General features: G+C 40.5%; 1 protein-coding gene across 3 annotated transcripts in view; it reads right to left on the bottom strand.

Annotated features, from left to right (window-relative positions):
* CTNNBIP1 (catenin beta interacting protein 1) overlaps positions 1 to 18236 on the bottom strand; it is a 32838-nt gene extending 14602 nt beyond the window's left edge. Inside the window, exons 1-3 of one of the 3 annotated variants that reach the window (XM_051637638.1) lie at positions 18220 to 18236; positions 13807 to 13886; positions 2117 to 2205 (exon numbers count right to left, since the gene is read on the bottom strand). The gene's annotated coding sequence lies outside the window, so the exon portion shown is untranslated. Of the gene's footprint in view, positions 1 to 2116; positions 2206 to 13806; positions 13887 to 17555; positions 17750 to 18219 lie in introns of those variants that run through there. The other 2 variants (XM_051637637.1, XM_051637639.1) reach the window with 2 other exon arrangements.
* Between the last annotated feature and the right edge of the window lie 1725 nt (positions 18237 to 19961).

Raw genomic sequence — 19961 nt, forward strand, 5'->3', positions numbered from 1 at the left:
CTGGTAATTAAGCTCCATCATAGGGTGTTACCCAGAGCAAAAAAAATGTTCAGGCATACTCTTCAAATGTTATTACAATTATCTTGGAGCATGTTTATTAAGTCAACAGATATAAAAACCTTACCTTCAAATACAGAAAATAATGGTGGTTCAAATAAGACACTAGTACAGTAGCAGAACAAACTAAACTAAGCTCTAAAAAGCACTTTGTGTTGGAGAAAATCAATCCCTGCTAAGGAATCTGTGGATGGAGCTGTAAACCAGCCACTCTTCCACTATGCACAGCTCAGAAAAGTGGCTCCACAACAAGTTCTCCAATTAAGTTTTCATTTCCAGAACTGGGTCTGGTTCTAAAGTAAGCTGTAAATTACCTTTCCTGAACCCTGGTAACCAAGGGAATACACTGCATGAGGGGTGCTTGGTGAAGACTGTATCACAGCAGGTTCAGACACAATGGTTTCCATGCAGTGTTTTCCTGTTGTCATTCCCAACCTCTCCCCTCACTTCATTTTCGTTACTTTTAAGGGAAAGTAATCTGGGTGTGGAAAGTTTAAAATTACACATAGGCTCTCCTGAGTGAGTCAGAAGCAATGCAAACTCAAGTAGCAGCTGCTGGGATGGGCTTTACCACCCACATTACTTAGGATGCAGATAACAGTAGTGAAAAGTGGAGAAAGCTACACCCCCAGTCCCACTGGAGTGAGTTTCCAGTGGGAAGATTTGCATTATGCTGATTTGCTGTAGATGGTTCTGCTTCCAAGCAGACTTGCAGCCTGTCACTGTGCAAGGTGATAATATTTTTGTTCTATAACCAGCAAACTGCTTTCTGAAGGGGAGATAAAATGATCCCATCTATTTGTGCAGTGTCAATTCAAATAAGTAGATTGGATTATGTTGCCAAGCTTATACTCCACAGAGCAATTTTCTGAGTGCTAACAAGTGCTGCCAATAGCAAGACAATTAAGTTATGCACATCCAGAGACTGATAAAACAATACATGTTTATCAAGATATCAAGTAAGCCTGAAAAGTTGTGACTGGTTCTTAACCTTATACTAATACATCCTTTTTTTTTTTTTCTTTCTTTTCTTCTTTGAATATTGTTACCTCAAGAGGGAAGGTGCTGTACTAGTACCCAAATAAATCCATTTACAAAAGAAAACGCACAACAGCAAAATCCTGAAATGTGGTAACACATCTACCATTTTTAAATGGAACCAATTGTAAGAGATATCTATCAATAGGTGGCACCATAAACAAAAGCACCAAGCAAATGCCACGGCTGCCCCCATGCCACTGGGGAGACCACATTTCAGCATTCCTCTACACAGCAGATGTTATAAGAGATTTGTAGCCTACACGTCATTATTCATTGTTTTCCAACATAATAGCCTTCCAGTTGCTTATTAATTTTTAGAACTTTAAAAAGGGGCAACAGGAATTCTTACCAAAACCTGGTTCTTCTGAAGTAAACTTCAGCCAAAATGGATTTATCATGAAGCTACTTATTTAACAGGAAGGATAAAAATACTAAAGCCTGCCCATTCAGCCAAAGCTTCAGTAAGCAACAGGAAGGACAAAGCACTCAATGTGGTTCAAAAGCTATCATAATATAGGTATAAAGAGGTTAAATTATTATTAGAGCAACAGCACTTTGCTCTTCATGTACTGTACAATTATTTGGAGGGATAGCCCCAGCCACTACAGCTTTTCGTACTTGATGATATCAAAGAAACACAAAAGTCTGCAGACAGTACCGAGACCCCAGCATGAAAAACTTCAACATATCTCAGTTTCTGTTACATAAAGCTTTTATAAGACCTGGTTTCAGGTTACAATACTACATTACATCAGTAAATTTCCACAAGCACTTACAAAGCTTTTCTATGCCCAGAAGACAGCACAATACACCTTTCCAAGTGAAGGACTGAAAAATCTTATCAAAGTACTTGTCAGCTTTGCTTTCTCAAGAAAGCTACATGAACATGCCATCCATAACGAAATGCTGCTTAAGCAGAATTTCCCTAACCCTGTAATTCTTTCTGGCACGTGGATGAAGTCATCACCTCCCCATCCCCAACCAGTACAAAATAACAGAGATTTCCCTGCCAACGTACCTGCTTCTAAAAACCACAGAAGATCAGAGAACCCACGTGTTCGGTCCCAATTAACGATCGTAGCTGGAAAAATGTGTGAGAAAACTGCCCTGTGAAAACAAATGAGCAAAGCATTACAGAAATATAGAAAGCTGAAAACCAAAGAGACCCTTCAGGTCAATCTGCTTTGGAACATGGTCTAGCCAAAATTCATAGAACTGGAGGCTCGTCTGGAGCTTGCAGACCCTTTTTAAAGAATAAGTTTTTTTAAAGGTCAAGCCATTCCCCATCTGCAAGATTTACAGCCTGACCATACCAATGACATTCCCAATCACTTGAGAATGGAATGCATTCAGGCTTTGCATTCTTTAAGAAGCTTTCAGCAGAAAACCCAACTCCCTGAAAAACCAAGAAACATCGTGACTTGTAATTTCTTCTAGCAAAAAAAATAAACAGGCCTAACTTACCAAAGACTTGAGGCAAACTAGGGAGAAATGTAAAGCATGCTCATTTTGACCAAAATTATTGTTTTCAACTATGCATATGTTATCTGAATATAGCAATCACAGAGACTGGCACTTGAAGGCAGGGCTGGAAAACCCTTTGCACAGAATGTTTCAGACCAGCCTCACTGGTCAGCAACAGCTACCAGTTATCATGACATATTTCTGAACATGCTTTACAACTGACACTGAGTATCAAGGCATGGCAAGAATTTATAACTCTTCCTGGCCATCACATTAGCCTCTAAGACAAGTAGCTTAATCTCACAAATGAAGTGACAGTCCAGGCCCAAGGTGCAATGAAACAGCAAGTGCCTGCTACTCAGGACAGCAACACAGCTAGAATAATGTAATTAATAACAGCAGTTGCTGTACTTAATTAAGAGTTTATTATTAGGTAAGATAGGCATACCTGCAAACATTTGTTTAAAAAGCCCAGCTTAAGTTTACCAAACATACTCTTTTTCTTTTCTTACTGCTCAGTAACAAGCAAAAGCAGATATAGACTAATCTGGTTTCTTGCATAGCTGTTCCCCACCCTGTGCAGATGTAATTACTAGCTGGGCAACAAGACAGGAGTAGCTAGAGCTACTCACCTCTTCTGTACACCAGGTTCATCAGAGAAATGCTGCTTCCAAAACACCTGCTAGCTTCACCCATAGGTTCTCTGCAGTGCCTCTTACTAACAAGTGCTGGAAGCAGCTGAGCTTTATCAATGGCTTAAAATAATCATGTCACCTCTCCAGAGGAGAGAAATTGCCTGCTCTGGAAGGATTATTTAAGGCCAACCTCACTAATTAGTTCCCAGTGTTCTTGCCCTCTAAATATGCAATGCAGTCCCAAGAAAGATTATCTACAATATGGACAACAAGATCATTTGCAGTAACTAACTGCTGTTCTCATTTCTAGGGACTTCAAAGTCACACCCCCACAACCACTGTACAAATACCACACAACTGTGTGAACTCCTTCCTAAAGGGTTAGAGCATAGGAAGTAGCCACTTCTGAGATGCATTTCTGTCCTGACAGTAACAGCTTATTTACAGTTACCATTAAAATTCCCCATGCACACCCCAAATTGCAAATAATAGTAATCTCTGCATTTGTTGTATTTAACATCAGATACAAATGAAAACAGAAAGATCAAATGTTTTCCTAACCCTCAACATTCAGAGTAATTCAGCTAAGAACCTAAACAGCCTCCACAAACAGACCATTTCCATGAGCAGCCAGAAGGCTTCTATCACAGACAGTTGTCCCTCTGCAAGTCAGCACTCAAAGTTGTCTCCATTCCATCCATGTTCAGCCCCCAGCTGAACTCATCACAAAAAGTCATGGGTGAAACATCAAGCTTGCACACCACAACTCGAGTACTTCCCTGCTAAACCATAGGGCACATCCTCTCAGTAACAAGCACCTTTACTGGTAAAGACGCCAGGATTGACTGGAGCCCATCAAATAAATTAGGTTTCATTACTTTTTCTTAAAAGGCCTGGTGACCAGTACAAAGCCACACACAGGTTCTCATACCAACTCATTCCTATCTATTCTGAATGGCAGCTCACATTACCAACACTTTCAATTACACATCAACATTTCCACATTAATCTCTAACAAACCCTAAGAAACAAGGTCTAAAAATATTTTGCAACTGTGTATTTTGGGGATGGAAGAAGTGCAAAATATGAGAGTTTAGCAAGACAGCTGAGGAACAGCTGAATCACCACTAACACAAGTTCTGCTCACAATCTTGAGTCCCAACAATCTATGTGCTAGATCCATCCCCAAAGCATTTTTCAGATCAGGTATTTCTTTGCCTCAGTTGCAATTACCAGCTCTGAATTCTGCCTCTTTGCTCACCTGTATCGACCTTCTATTCCTGCAAGGTCAGAACATTGCTTATTTTGCCCATGCTCACTTTCAATTTCTTGTCTCTCTGTCTAAACAAGTCATGGCATGCTCAAACTTTCAATCAAAATTCCTCTTGCCCCAATGGGCTTAAATTCCCAGCCAGGATTTAAGAACAGATAAAACCAGGTCCTTTACCATGGAAATGAAGATAGAGCTATTCTAAGCACAAGGCTTCAGTTGGAATCCATCCTGACCCTTCTGTCCCAAATAATTCCACTTCCTTACAATGGTTTACACTTGGATCAGAGATTGCTACGAAGAGTAATTTTTTAACATACAGAAAAACTTAAAAGCAGTGAAGTAATGTTTACAAGCACAGAGATGCCCATACAGGAGATGGAAAAATGTTCAAATCTTTACTTTAGGTTCTTTTACCTAAGAAATGAAGTTGCTCTCCCAAACATTGCTGGGTTACATGAGGTTTTAAGCTAAAATGTAAGGCAAGTTAATTGAAAAGAAACATGTACATCATGAATTACAGCAACATAAGAAAACTGAACCAGCTTCAGGATGCAACCTGTCAAATGCAGGATCCTGGCAGTTGACTCTCAGCTGATCAGCAAAGATAAAAGCAACTTTTTGCAAATTCCATACACTGTAACAAACTTCTATTGACAGCACTGATGAATCCCAGTGTTTGCAGTTAAAACACGGAATTGATTTAATTACCTACTCTTGCCAGATATGATATTGCACATAAGGAACATTCCCTGGAAGATAACATTCCAATCTGTATTTTAAGCACAAAAAGCCAGACAAGGAGACAGAAACACAAGGGCTGCTGTGTACTGGACTGAAGGAAACCCCACAGCATCAACAGACCTCAACTGGAAAGCTGCTCATTTGAAAGAATGAATGGCCAAAACTCTTCAGAGGCCCAGTTCACTGGTACTTACTGGCCTAAGCAAAGAAATACAGGGGTCTCAGCTGCATTTCTTGTCATCATACCCTGAATTACTAATGCTAAAGGACAAGATGCCAAGGGCTGATGAAGCCACACTGAATGCACTGTTCCATCACATCTGGGACTGGTCTCTCCAGCTCAGGGTGAGGCAGATGTGCAAAGCCAACAGGAAAGTCTGGGCTGCCAGCATGGGTTCTACTCTCCAACGCCATTAATTACAAAAAAGACTAACCTGTGCATTTCAAAAGCTGCAGTTTTAGTCTGAAATGATTACACTCTTCACTAAACCACGTTAAAAGACTAAATTCTATGAGCTTGTCCTGCTGCACCCAACACTGCAAATGGACATAATTGGGTCACCTAATTTTCCCTTGTTTGGCAGGCATAGGGAATAAAATTTAATTCTTATTTATTTTTATTATGATCCACAAGACAGAATAATAAATGAGAAAAATCTATATATTAAAGCCAAAACTGCCAGCCCAGCATATGAATGGGCAGAGCTGAGCACACCTGACATCCCTGCTCTGATCCCCATCTCTCTGCCGACCAACCGACCTCTTCAGTTGTGGAGTATGTAGAAACGAGTCCCCTTGGCAAAAGAAAGTGTATCATGCAAAACACAAGAGATTGCAGCTGCATTTTTCCAGCAAGGCAGCAATATATAGATGAGAGTAAACTGGACATGATTTTGGAGCCAGAGGATGTAGGTGTATCTACACCAAAAGAGTTGGTCTACTTTATTATGTATTATGTGTTTTTAATTTTTCCACTAGCACTAAGAATGCTTCTCTACTTCCTTACCACTCCACATTGTTACTTGTCGTGAAAAGCTTATAATGAAAATAAAACAGAATCCTTCCCAAAAATTAACTAAAAGACTCTACTGTACTGCCTTTCCCTTCAATCACTGACCCTGGAGTAGATAATAAAAATATATTGCTTTTGCAGTCAGTTTCCTCTTCTTACCCCTAACTAGATTTGGAACTAGGTGATCTTTAAGATCCCATCCAACTACAATTCTATTTTTTCACTTTTTAACAATGTCAACAGGATAAAACTGTACTCAAACTGTTTTACTAACAGATGGAAACAACACCTAAGGAAACTCAACCTCCCCAACAAGAGCTGTTTTGACACAATACTTTCAGTAGAGGATTCCAACACACAGGAACTGAAAATTACAGTTTTGTAACTGTATTTCCCTCACTTCCACCTATACTCTTGTGAATTCAAAACCTGGAAAGGCTTTTCTGCCAATGTTACAGATGGGTTCACAATAAAGAACTAAATTATTGACTCCTCTCCCATCATCCCTTTTTAAAAAAAATGAATCAGAAATACTTCACATCCCAAAAGAAAAATAAAAATAACCACATTAAAAATTGTTGTGTTAGTAAATTTTGCATAAGGTAAACTACTTAAGCATCCCGTTTAATTTTAAAGACATGGTTATTTAATGCAAAGAGAAAGAAACAAAAGCCTTTGTTCCTTCAGGCTATGTGTTCCCCCAATACTGTAACCCTCTGTAAATGCTCAAATTCCCAACATCCACATTTTACTTGTATGGGAGAAAACCAAACTGAAACTGAGGAATTTCTACAGCCTAAATTAAGAAGCAAAAAAAGGAAAAAAGGCACTAAGCTGTCAGTAAATGTATTATTTTACATATTTGGACTTAATAATTTAGGGTACTTAAGGCAGCCATCTGCAAGCTCTTGAAAATGTAAGTCACAGCTGCCTGCTGCTTTAATATCTTGTATCATTTCCAGTTTCAGCCAAAAAGAAATCCAACAGGAGTTAGTTCAGCTACATGGTTTGTTTTGTTTTGTTTTGTTTTTTGTTTTGTTTTGTTTTGTTTGTTTGGTTGGTTTGGTTTGGTTTTTTTTCCCTTGAATCTGGCAGATTCTGTTCAAGGCAGCTAAAACCCTCAATTAACAGCATAGGATTATAAAAGCTCAGCTAAGGAGTTACAGTGAATAAAACCAACCACTGCAGGTTTCCTTTGCACTACACAAATGGAGTTCACAGCCAGCAGGGAGAGGTCCCTTTAACTCTCTGCTACCATTATCCAAGGTTCAGCTATTAGCCTCCACTGTCCCACTATTGAGCACTTCAGTGGTTAAAAACATGGTCATACTGGGACACTTCTAAGTGCAAGGGGATGCTGCACCTTTAAGCCTTATTAATTTTCCAATGGCATTTTACAGAGAACAGCTAGAGCCCTAAAAACCTTCCAAGCTGGAGCCTGAAACCTGAAGTCAGGAACCTGAGTCTGCAAAATCCTGCTACAAATTTTCCTCTAATTCAGCCTGACTCATGACCTTCAGTCAAAGGCAGCTGGAGACTAGATTAATTCCCCTCTCGAGGGAGAGATGACAATGAAGAATTCATAACAGCTACCTATTTATAGGTGATCAGCAAGAGTTTAAATATTTAATACTTTTTTTTTTTTGGTCTTCACTTTTATGTTCAATATTATCTTTTAGCTGACTTTAGAACTTGAACCCCAGTGTCAGATTTTGGTCAGTTTACAGCTGGAACTCCAGTGGTAGGTTCAAAATGTTAGATTTAAAACTTGAACAAACAGTATAGTCCCTCCCTCTTGAAGAGGGACAAGGAACAGCCCCAAAACACTGCCACTTTGACATGAAAATTTAAGAAAAACAAGCAGGGTTTTGCGGGTGTTTTTTCAGTGCTGGATCACCCTTCAGAACTTCAAAAAGGACTTCAAAAGTAGTAATGAAATCTTTTCTGAAAAGCTTCCCAATATACTAAAACAGCTCTTGTATCAATGCTCAAGATAACTGTAAAAAAAACCTAGTATGATAAATCACAGTTTTTTATTAAATTAATGCTTGCCTCATGACCTTCAGGCACACAGAAAGCAGGTTATTTTTCTGTACCACAGCAACAATGTCTCAAAGAGAAGACAGATCTATCACATCTCATTCAGTTGAAAGAGGCAGCACAGGTTTTTAGGTAGCACATGTCAGTCAACTCAAAGCCTCTGAAATTAAAGGTAGTAACAGCAACAAAACCTTAGAAAATTACTTTCATTTCACAAAGGTATCCACACTTCAAAGCTGAATTTGTAAAAAATTCCTTAAAAAGTGACAACACTTTGCTACAAGCAGCTTATACACAAATTCTATCCCAGCCAAAGAAACAATTCTAAAAGGATATTACAATACTTTACTCAAGACAGTCTTCAACAGCTGGATTGATGAGTGCTGCTCTTGTCCTAACCATTGGTCACAGAGACTCAGGCACCTCTTCCCCTATTTATAACAAAGCAGCAAATCTCCTAGACAGGAAATTGGGCACTAATGATAGCCAACAATTGTAACTACCAGGCATCCCACACAAAAGAAATATTCCTGTAAAAAAAAGGGTTACACATCCATCATCAAAACAAAGCTGTATGACACTGCTTTTTATGGATCCCTTTGTAAATATTGTATCTTTTCAGAAACAGAAAATGAAGTTTCCAGCATATAAACATAAGATTGAGAAGCCTTTTCTTCTTAAGAAATTAGCTTTATTTTCATAGTTTGATTTTTAACTGAGTCATAAAGGAGTGAAAAAAAGAGCACCAATAACAGGTAAACATTTTACCAACAGCTTATAAGAATCAAATTCTTTTCAATATATCTATCCCATTTTATAGGGTAGCCAGGCTACACACATTGTACAAGTATGTACCCATATAAGACCTCCACCTATGAACTTATTTTTGGACTATTAATTATTGACACCCATGACAGAGCCTCCTGCAGCACGTCTGTGCTATGATCACTGCAGAAACTGAACACACGCCAATACACAAACAAGCACAAGGAACATCAAGACCATTAATTGTGGTCACTTTATTTTCTTGTCCTGTCAATCAGCTTTGTGACCAAAGTCACGTTTACAAAGCAGCTCTGCAAGAAGCCATAACACTGGACTCAGAATCCTCTGAAGCCTTAGGATTATTAGCATTAAAACAGGGTTTGATTGGAGACTGCCACTTATATTGCAGAAACTAAGCTCATCAGGCTAAAAAAGAACTTAACTCATGGGACATAAACACCCTACTCTCATGAAGCATATACATTGATAAAGAATTAGTTGACTGTAGAAGCAAGAAAATTGTTCAGACTTCATAATGAAGCCAACCCAAGCTCACCCTGCCTGCACAGCAGAGCACAATGTCAAAACTGATGCAGGTGGGTGAGTAAGCCCGAGGTGGAGGATATTTTTCTGCCTTCTTCAGCAATTCTCAAGTGGCTTGAAATGGAACAGGAAACAAATATGCACTAACAAGCACACACTCGGAATTAACAGCCGGGCTAATGAAGAAACACTTCAGTAATTGGTCTGTTTCCAACCAAATAGTTTAATCAATACTGTTTGTATTCAGATTTTTGAAATCAAACTGCTCTCAAGTTAAACTATGCAAAACTTTTATGTATCACTCAACTTGAACAAAAAGGCAACTGACACTATTAATAAATCATAAACAATTACACAACAGTCCTAAATCAGAATAGGCAAAATTCCAGTAAGTATCTGAAAGCAGTTAAACCCACAATAACATTTTATTTCAAATTACAAGCATGCAGTAAAAGCTCCCCCAAAACAGAAGTATCATATTTGGGGCCAAACTGCCTGTGGTTTAGTGTCCAGCTTCTCAGCAGTGTAAGCACACTGCATTGTTACATTTAACCAGAAATGGCAAACAAACATGGTCAGCAATGCCTACTGCAAGGATTTCTCTCCACTGTTCCACTCACTGAAGCACCATTAGTATTTATAGGCATTTCTTTGGTACTCATCACCACAGTATCTTTCTCCAGCTGCCCTGCATATTAGGGATGGCTTTCAATTTAAAACCTCACCTTTGCTGCCCTGTAATTTATACTGACATCTGAACATCATTAATGCCATAACACAGACATTTTACACTGAAAATGCCTACACATCTTTTACAGCAGAGATTATGGCTAACTAGTTGGCTTTTCAAAGCAATTAACACATAAGCTGTTATTAGGTTGGTGACTACTTTGCATTTTAATATTTTGCAATACAGTATCAAAGTACAGTGTCAGGAGCAGAGACTTAGATTAATAGCTCCTGACTGCCAAAATTGCCTAACCATTGGACAACAACAATTAATAGTGTTCTGGCCTCGTACATTAATAAAAATTGCTGTCCAAAAAATGGTAAATATACCCCTTATGACACTTACTTATCTTGCCACTTCAGACAAGGGGAAAAAAAAAAAAAAAATCACAAGTCTTCTGTGCTGCTTTCCCCATGGATGCTGCATATAACCAAGAAAGCAAAGAAGTGGTTTCAGTTTTGAATGAATTTATGGTTCAGCTTTTAAAATAATGTAAAGAGGTATCTTAGTAATAGCTCTTGCTGAAAGTTGAACTAAGAATCAATGGCTATTTGCCTAACACGAATTATTCCCTGATAATCTTTTTTGCACTAGCCATGACACCAAACCTTTGCCACCTCAGACATCTTTTAGCACCATTAACACTATTGAATAATATGGACAAGAGACCCCTGCTCCTACCACCTTCGTAAGATAGTACTTCTTGAAAACTTTCCTTGATAATGGTTCATAAACTGATAGCTCTTCCAAACTGACAGCTCTTCTAATCATATATGTAAAAATATGCCAGTTCCTCTCTTCTCTGAAGGACTTACTAAAAACAAAAAGCACAAGGAAAAGGATTGTTACCTTCTTTAGGTCACCAAAGAAGACCATGCTGCAAAGATTTCTGATGGAGAAAGGAGGAAGGAAAATAAATCCTTGTCAATGTTAAGAGTGGACGTTTAACGTTCACAAGTTTAAAACAAGTTTCCTAATTACACACCAATTTTACCACAGACCTTTTGCCTTCTATAGTTTTTGGTAAAGTGGGATGACAAGGAAGGATATCTTGCCTTCAAGAGACTTCCTATTTCTCAGGAAAACTAATGTAATTTCCTTCCTCCTTAGCCACAATTTTCAATGTTACCTTAATTATACTAGCACTGAACCGTGAAACAAACCTGTACGAGGTCATTGGTTTCACAGCAGAAATCTCCCTTTAGCACTACTGTCCAAACACACACACAGGCTGGAGAGAAACCACTGCCTACAAGGGTTTGTAAGGGTTATATCAAGTCCAAATCAGTGCTGGGACTAATTAAATTCACACTACAATGAAAACTGGAAGAATCACAGACAAAACTGAGAATGCACATACGTTAAAAGCAATCAAGCTCAGCTGCATGGCAAAATGTAAGTGGAATTGGGTGGCAAGTTTTTCAGAGATCAACACTAAAGATGTCAGATACTTAAAGCTGATTGCTTCAAGGACTCCTATATATGTAAAATTCAGTGCATTTACAGAATAAATGGCAACAGCTCCCCTAAAGAATGGGAGGATCATGCAGATACAGCAATATGTATTTTCATTAACGAGACTCTGCTATATACCAATGATAACAAACGGTGTTAGCCCAGAGACCCTCGAGAAAAGGCTGATCCTCTACATGTTAAAACTACTGTAAAATTCCAGACCCCTTCAGAAAGTTTCCATCAGCAGGACTGCATGAAACGACCACCATGTAAAGCAGAATGGAAAATGAGAATTCCTGAAGTTGCAGACAAATTTTTTTGCTTCCCAAACCACTGGTACAATTACACTACCTCTTTATATTTCATTTTTCAACAAAAGGAATGAGCCCATAGCAGTTATGTCAAAAACTGCAGCTGCCAAGAAGAGAACATGAAATTAATAAAAATGAGGTGTCAAAGCTGTATTTCCACACACACTACTACACATACAGAGTTTTATTTCAGGTTTAAAACTCTTTTGCACAGGCTACTGAACTAAGAATCATGACAGTGAAGCCCTAATAAAATTGCTGCCAACAGGTTTTCACATGAATTGTGAAAGATTTATTTTGCAGAGCTGCAGAATAAATTTTCAGTGCTAAAATTTCTGTTTTAAAATCATGATGGTTCTGACCCTTGAAGCTAAGCAAAACCTTTCATGAATTCCACATAAACCAATGAGTATTATTTGGCATATATAGGCATTCCTGAAAAAAATACCAGCTAAGGAGATGTGAATGCTCCTGTTTTTCTCAGTTTGGCATCAGCTCTTAAAGTTAATTATATTAAGTATATTATTGCTGATCATTTTTGCATAAACATTCAGTTACTGTGTTTATCTTGAAGTCTGATATTGCCTCCCCCAACCAACTGTGAGAGCTGCCAGCACACAACGAAATTTTCAGTTTTCCCTGTAAGATTCAGCACACTCCAAGTTAGGAAACTCTGTTAAATTTACATTAGCACAGCAACAGGCACCAGAGACCACTGCAGCTGCACTATCCCCTTCTCATTTCTACAGGAAACCTTCCACGAGTAGTTTGCTTGAAACTGATTCAGTATTTATGCTGCTGCTCTGCAGAAACTCTGCTGCGAAAATTGAGGTCACATTTCCTTTAAGTGTACCTGAGTGTGTGTACATGTTTACTTATTTAAAGCTCAATGAAATTAATTAAAAGCTCCTTGCTGACTTCAATGTGCCTTGGATCAGGACCTGGATGAATTCAGAGGCAAAACAATTACACTTTAATTAAGCATCTTAACATTCTTGTGAAGCAGTCAACTAATTTTATAGAAGGATAAACTGAGTCAGAAAGTTTCACAGGTTGGTCATGGTCATAAACAGAATTGATGACTTATGTTGCTTCCATATTTTTTAGTTATCCTCATAACACAGAGAAAATGAACTTTTTGAAAAACCAAATAAGTTACTAGTCTATGTATTTGCAGGAAATAAATCAGGACATCCCCAAAAAAGTGCAAGTTTCTGTTCTGCCACCAATAGCTAATTTAGCCAGTCACAGAATTCCAATAAAACAAGAAGTTGCTATTTTAATTTTTATATTTTTATAGTAGTTTCTCTCCAGATGAGATCTTTAGATTAGTATTTTTAGGAGGTTTAGCATTTTTATGGCAATTGTTTGTTTTTAAAATAGCATTAGTAATTATGATCCATACCTATATTACTATTTTAAAAAAAAAAAAACAGTCTAGGCAAATTTGATAGTCTATAAAACCCTGAAAATTATTGTTGAAAAGCAACAAGTATCATTAGGCTTCCTAAATTCAAACTGACATTTAAATCATCCATAAGCTCTATAACATTCTTTTAATTACCAGTTCTGAGCAGAAACAACAAACTAACCTCCCTCACTTTTTTGAGCTTCCATTCCATTACCCTTCCCCAACATCCAGTCTGAACACAAACCCCAGAGTCAGAAGAGTGTTCTTATTCAATCACCAGTTACTTTCAGTTTTTCAGTTATTTTTCTAGTCTTGGGTTTCTTCTCACCTATCAACACTCCGTATCTTTGCTCATTCTGGTTTATCTGCTCTCTTAGGCCAACCGAAGCTGACGAACAGGCCACGGATCTTTAAAGAGAAAAAAACCTGTTAGTCTCATCCATTCTCAGAGATACAGCAGCATCAACAACAGTAAAAAGTGTTTTGTTTTTTTTTCCTAAATGAAACTAAATTTGTTGGTAAGAAAGTTTTCAGTGCTTTGAAAACCTATTTACATATAATTTCTCCCACGTACTTACAACACAGACCATTAGACCACCACCATTTTTTAGGATGTGGAGTAGGTGACAAAATGTTTCATTTGAATAGTTTACATCTCTGCTGTACACCAGCAGCAAAACAAACACCTTCTGGGACTGTTCACCTCCTTCCATAAATGCAATAGCTTAAATTGCACTAATGCATACAATTATTTTTTCAGAAAATTGGAACTCTCAATCTGAACAAAAATTAAATCTCTAGTATCTGTGATGCAGGGAGTTATTCTAAAAGGCATTAAAGATATTAATTATGTACAGATTCTGATTATACGAGTCAACACAGAAGACAAATTTAAACAATACTTTCATATGTATACTTATAATCTTACAAGCTATGATTTCAGTTTTTTGGAATAACATATAGAACCAAGTGCTTTTTTAAAGAGAGCTCAGTTAAAACTATTGAACTTAATTTTTTTTTCATCTTTCTTATTACAAATCAAGGTTTGTATTTGGATGAATATCCCACCATACTGTTCCAGAAGTACCTCACTGACAATTTAAATAAAGAACATGATGGGCCAGCTTTTCCATCATGACTATTTGCATATTTGGAAACAGAAAAAGTAATTTACTGCCACTAACTGAAAACTGAATTATAACCATGTCCCAGCTACGACACTTATGCCCACTCCCTGAATATAAATATTTGGCATATTTATGAGGAATACAATTTTTACAATTAAAAGCATTGACATCAGGTTGGATGGCTTCTGCATGATGTGCAGGATGGTGTGGTATGGCTGAAACAGCTGCTACTGTCCTTGGTGCATTTCAGCAGCAAATCCAACCTGGTGACAGCTTGCAATGAAAAGAAACAGTTCTGCATCCACATGTATAGAAATATTCAATAAAATACCCAAATCCTCCTTTATGGAAAAAGACATTAAGTTTCTCCAAGCACATTCAGCAGCAGCCTCCAAAAGCCCATTGCCTCTCTGCATGCACAGCACTTGGTTGCATTTTTGATGTTTCAAACTAGGTCAGATGCTCAGGAGGGATGCTTTGTAGTCAACAACAAACTTAAAAATTGAAATATTTACTAAAAATCATAAATGTTTATGTTGGTTAGAGATGACAAACATTGTGCAGAGGGGAAAAACCTCACACTAAACTAATAAAAATCAATTTCACACAAGTTGTTTCCTAGGCAAAGCATCAACCTTTAACATTAGTGTCACAATATCAAATATTCCGATATTACCTTTATTTGCACATATGCAGTGCAGGATGATTTTTAATTTTTAGCAACAAATAAGTATCACGGTCAATGTTTGCAATTACAAACTTTAGGTTTTCCTTCAGTTCACTTTTGGTTTTGTTTAGAAAATAAATCTGTCTCCTCTTGCAACATTTAAGTACTCTAAAACCCTGAATGAGGGAAGGGAATGGCAGAGGATGGAAAAGAGCAGAAAAGGATACAACTACAGATTTCTTGTAAAATCAGGATTTGGAACTTGCTTTCTTTGCAGCCCTCATACATAGATATACTTTTTTTATATATCTAGTGAAATGTATTAACCAATTCTTGCTAAGACAACAATCAGAAGCCTCAAATTACTTTGTGAGCAGAGAGCCTCCTCTCCCCCCCAGCAGTCACTGGGCAGCACACAGGGCTGCTACAAACAACCAGGGAAATGACAACTGTGGTACATCTGATCCCCATTTATTACAATGACTCCTCTCAGGATATGGGTGGTCTTCCTGGTAAAGATTTCAGTATCTTCCCACTTGGGTATCAAAAAGAATCCTGAAAGCCCTGTTATGTCCTATATAACTTCTCATTACTTCTGTGGCAGGGCTTAAAACAAAGCAATTTTGGGGAAACCCTAAAACTTCAGCCAACCAATTACCAATTAACTTGCTCAAAACAGCCTTTGCTCTTGCATTTGTTCAATCCTACATCATCCTTCTAGATTCACATCATTACAAAGCACAACTAAGGGAGCATCCAAAATTATTAACCAACAACTCTACATTATACTGAAGGAGCTGCCAATTTCTACCAAGATGCCAGAGACACTATAAACAACCTGACTCTTTCTCAGTTAATAGCAAAATTAAGCAAGTGCAACTAATCTGAAGTACACCTGCCACCATTTTCCAGCTAAATTCGTTTGTCAAGATGAACAGCAGCTTTTAAGAAAACAAGTCTGCATTTTAGAAAAAGGATTGATACGTAGCTTCCTGTCTGTCCTCTCACCTTGAATACCTGTGCTCCCAAAACAAATCCCGTGTTTCATCATTTAGCCTCACTTTTCACTGTTAACATAGTGTTTCCTCTCCAGCAGGCTATTCCACATCATACATGAGCTTCAAAAATACCAAGGGCAAAAGAAGTTGACAGCTTGCAAGCTCAGCAGCCAATAAAAATGACAAATAAACATTTGATTTTGTAACTGGATTTTAAATTATATTCTTAAATAGACAGGTCTATCACTATATGGAGCCAACTCAGATTAGAAAACTGAACAAGCATACCTAATTTGCCTCCAACATCCACTGTTTTTTGGAGTTTGGTGGTTTGTTGGTTGTTTGTTTTTTTTTTAAACCACCACATCTGCAGAATGTCTTGCTCTCATCTCGTGGAGCATCAAAGCTTGGTTTGTTCAATGTGCCAAGATGAGGAAGGGTCAAATAAAAGATGATACACAACAGAGCAAAATACACTCTCCTTGAGGAGAAAGCAAATGCAAGTCTGAAAGTCAAACATACCCTGAAGAAACGTATCTGGATGTTAAGCAGAAACTATTATCATCCCTCGTGTGCTTTCTGGAATACTAATATATTCTGATTGGGAAATGATGCTGTTCCTCTCCCATGCACCTCTCCAAGAGATACAGAACTATCTTGTTGCAACAGATACTGTCCATCTTTACACTAGACTGAAAGTTACGCCGTGCTGCTCCCGGTGCTCCTACAAAGGCAAGACTTAGCCAAGGCAGACGTTACAACTAAACACTGACCAAGAAACATTTTTCCCACGCGAGTTACCGGCGTCTCCCACAGAGGACCAGACACCGTGCGCCAAACCGGGGCTGCCCGCAGCCGGGGCGACCAGATCTTCTGTTGTGTCGCCTGCGGACGTGACACCTGCCCACCCGACGGCTGCGGCGCACCTGGACGGGGGAGTGACTTCACCTGCCACGAAAACGCAGCCACTGCCGGGGAGGGACACGGCCGCCACCGCCAAACAGGGTGCCACATGACGTAAGACGTGATGCCAGAAAATTAAGAAGGCACCTCCCGTACCTGTGCCGCGGGGCCACGGCCTGCCAGCGCGCACGGCCGCTCGGCCGCCGCCGCCGGGCCCGGGCAGGTCAGGGGCCGCGGCCCCGGGCCGGGCTCCACGCCGGGGAGGGGGCGCCGGCCCCGGCAGGGCGGCGCAGAGGCCCGGGGCCGGCGGAGCGGCGCCCCGGCCCGGGCGAGCGCCTTTGTTCCCGGCCGGGCTCGGAGCACAAAGGGCAGCCGCGCTCACCTGCGTGCGGGGCCGGGCCGGCCCCGGCGGTCCTGCGGCTCGGGCGGTGGCGGCAGCGGGGCGCGGGCGGGTGCAGCGGAGCCGTGCCGAGCCCTGCCGAGCCGAGCGGCCGCCTCCTCCGTCGTGACTCACCGCGGCGGCCCAAGGCGGGAGGGAGGAGGTGCCTGGGCGGCTCCGGGGGAGGGACCCGCCGCGTCCCGGGGCCCAGGGCAGCGGCGGCGCCGCAGGCACCTCCCGCCCGCCGCGGGAGGAAGGGGCGGGGCGGGGCCCAGGGGGCGGGGTCCCCGGGAAAGAGGCGGGGCCGGCGGGGAAGGGGCGGGGCCTGCGCGGCACCGGCGGGTGCGGGGAGCGGTGCGGGGAGCGGTGCGGGGAGCGGTGCGGGGAGCGGTGCGGGGAGCGGTGCGGGGAGCGGTGCGGGGAGCGGTGCGGGGAGCGGTGCGGGGAGCGGTGCGGGGAGCGGTGCGGGGAGCGGGCCCGATCTGAGCCGGGCTCCCCGGGGGCGGGAGGGCAGGGAACCGCCGGCCCTCATCGGCTGCCACCCGCCCGCTACGGGCTGCGGATCCCCCCACAGCGACAGGGCTGCTCCATCGCGACAGGTGACAGCCGAGGCGCGGGCGGCAGAGGGGGCACGCTGCCCAGCTGCTGGGATCAGCCATCCGCTTACCTTAACAAACAGCCTCTGCATCAGACTCCGGAATGATGTGGTGCGAGTGTCTCCGTGACCTCCCGCTGTCCCTCGAGCTGTCCTGGCCAGGGAGCAGCGCTGAGGAGCACAACCCCTCTGGTGCCGGTGTTAAACACATCAGACTCAGATAAATTAATTCTAAAAAAATAACTTAACAAAATAAGACAGAAGCCATCAAAGGTTCATCACCCCTGCTCCATCCCTGATCCCTGGTATTTTGGTTTCCCAGTAAGGCTTTACAGCACTGCTGCTCACATTGGTGGGTCAGCAAGGGACACAAAATTCCTGAAGATAAAAACATTTTGTGTACTGAGTGTTATTTAATAAAATGCATCTGTTTTCTACTCAGTGTTTAACTTAATTGCATAAAAATAGTCACAGTAATGAAATAGGTGGCACTTCCTTTAACAGCTTGCTACTTAATGACATCAAAGCCCATTGGCACTGAAATCCATACCCCACTGCCAGTTAATGAAGGTCTTAACATGAAAGACTGTGCAAAGAGCAAACCCAAGCTGCTGACAGGAACAGGAATGGTGCAAATATGCTGGGATCTGAGATCACTAGCACATACCCACGGCACAGCAGGCAGTAATGATTATTAATTATTTAAGAAAAGAACATAAGAGCTCCAGCATAAACTGAAAGAAATATGCAGAAGCATTGCTCTGGGATCCTCCAGCTGGATTACTGTTAATTAGCACAGTACATGAGTCTGAGGGAAAGATCTAAAAGCATCTTATGCTAGTAGGAGCATATAATTAAGCCATCATTTGCATCTTAGCAATAGTATGAATTTCCTTACTGATAACATCATGGGCAAAACACCATTTTATGACTAAGTATTGTCTAGCTCTCCTAATTTAGCTGACTGTATAACAGTGTAATACAATCTTAGGTAACAGCAATTTAAGACCCTGAATTTATTTAGAAAGGGTTTTAGAGATAAATACTATAAGGCTTCCTCTACCCTTAGAGAATTTTAGATTTATTTTCTTAGAACACTGAGTCTAAATAAGCTTTGGTCCCTCCTCAGTCTGTTACCATCAAGCTTACTGAGACATTCAGCTATAAGGTGACATCTTGCCACTATAGTAGTCACTTCCATTGTCCTAAGACATGATGGATGCTCAGAAAACCTCTTAAATCCTAGCTCTGCAACAGATTTAGTAGAATATTGGGAATACACAGACCTTCACAAAGTAAACAGCACATTCAAGTGCCCTGCACTCGATCAAATCTTATCTTACCAATTGTCACCCTACTTGCCCCAACCACAAAATGAGAATCATACAGATTAGCGGCAGCAGGGGAATATCAGGAAGTTGAATTATCTAAAGGTTAAGCCTTTCTAATATTTTTACAAGTATTGTATAAAGATGGGGTATTGTTTTATAAAAATCTAACAGCTTAAATGGATTTTTCTTTTCAATAGCTTCTCATCTCTTCTGTTTAGTGAGGCTGGCATTCATTCTAGTAAGCCAAAACTTCATGAAACCTTCCCTGAATCCCTGCTTGACTTAGGAAAGTTATCCCAATTCACTCTGTCCTTCTCTGATCTCCAATTCTTTCATAACCAGCTCTGACATTCATTTAGGACTCCTTTACAGCACAGCTCCTTCTACCCTCCAAGTCCCTGTATATTTGTTGGCATCTCTCTCTCATTAAGGGCCTCCAGCAGCATCTCTGCACACAAGCCCTGCTTTCATTATCCATCTGAT

The sequence above is a fragment of the Apus apus genome, chromosome 20, assembly GCF_020740795.1.
Source record: "Apus apus isolate bApuApu2 chromosome 20, bApuApu2.pri.cur, whole genome shotgun sequence".
NCBI lineage: Eukaryota > Metazoa > Chordata > Aves > Apodiformes > Apodidae > Apus > Apus apus.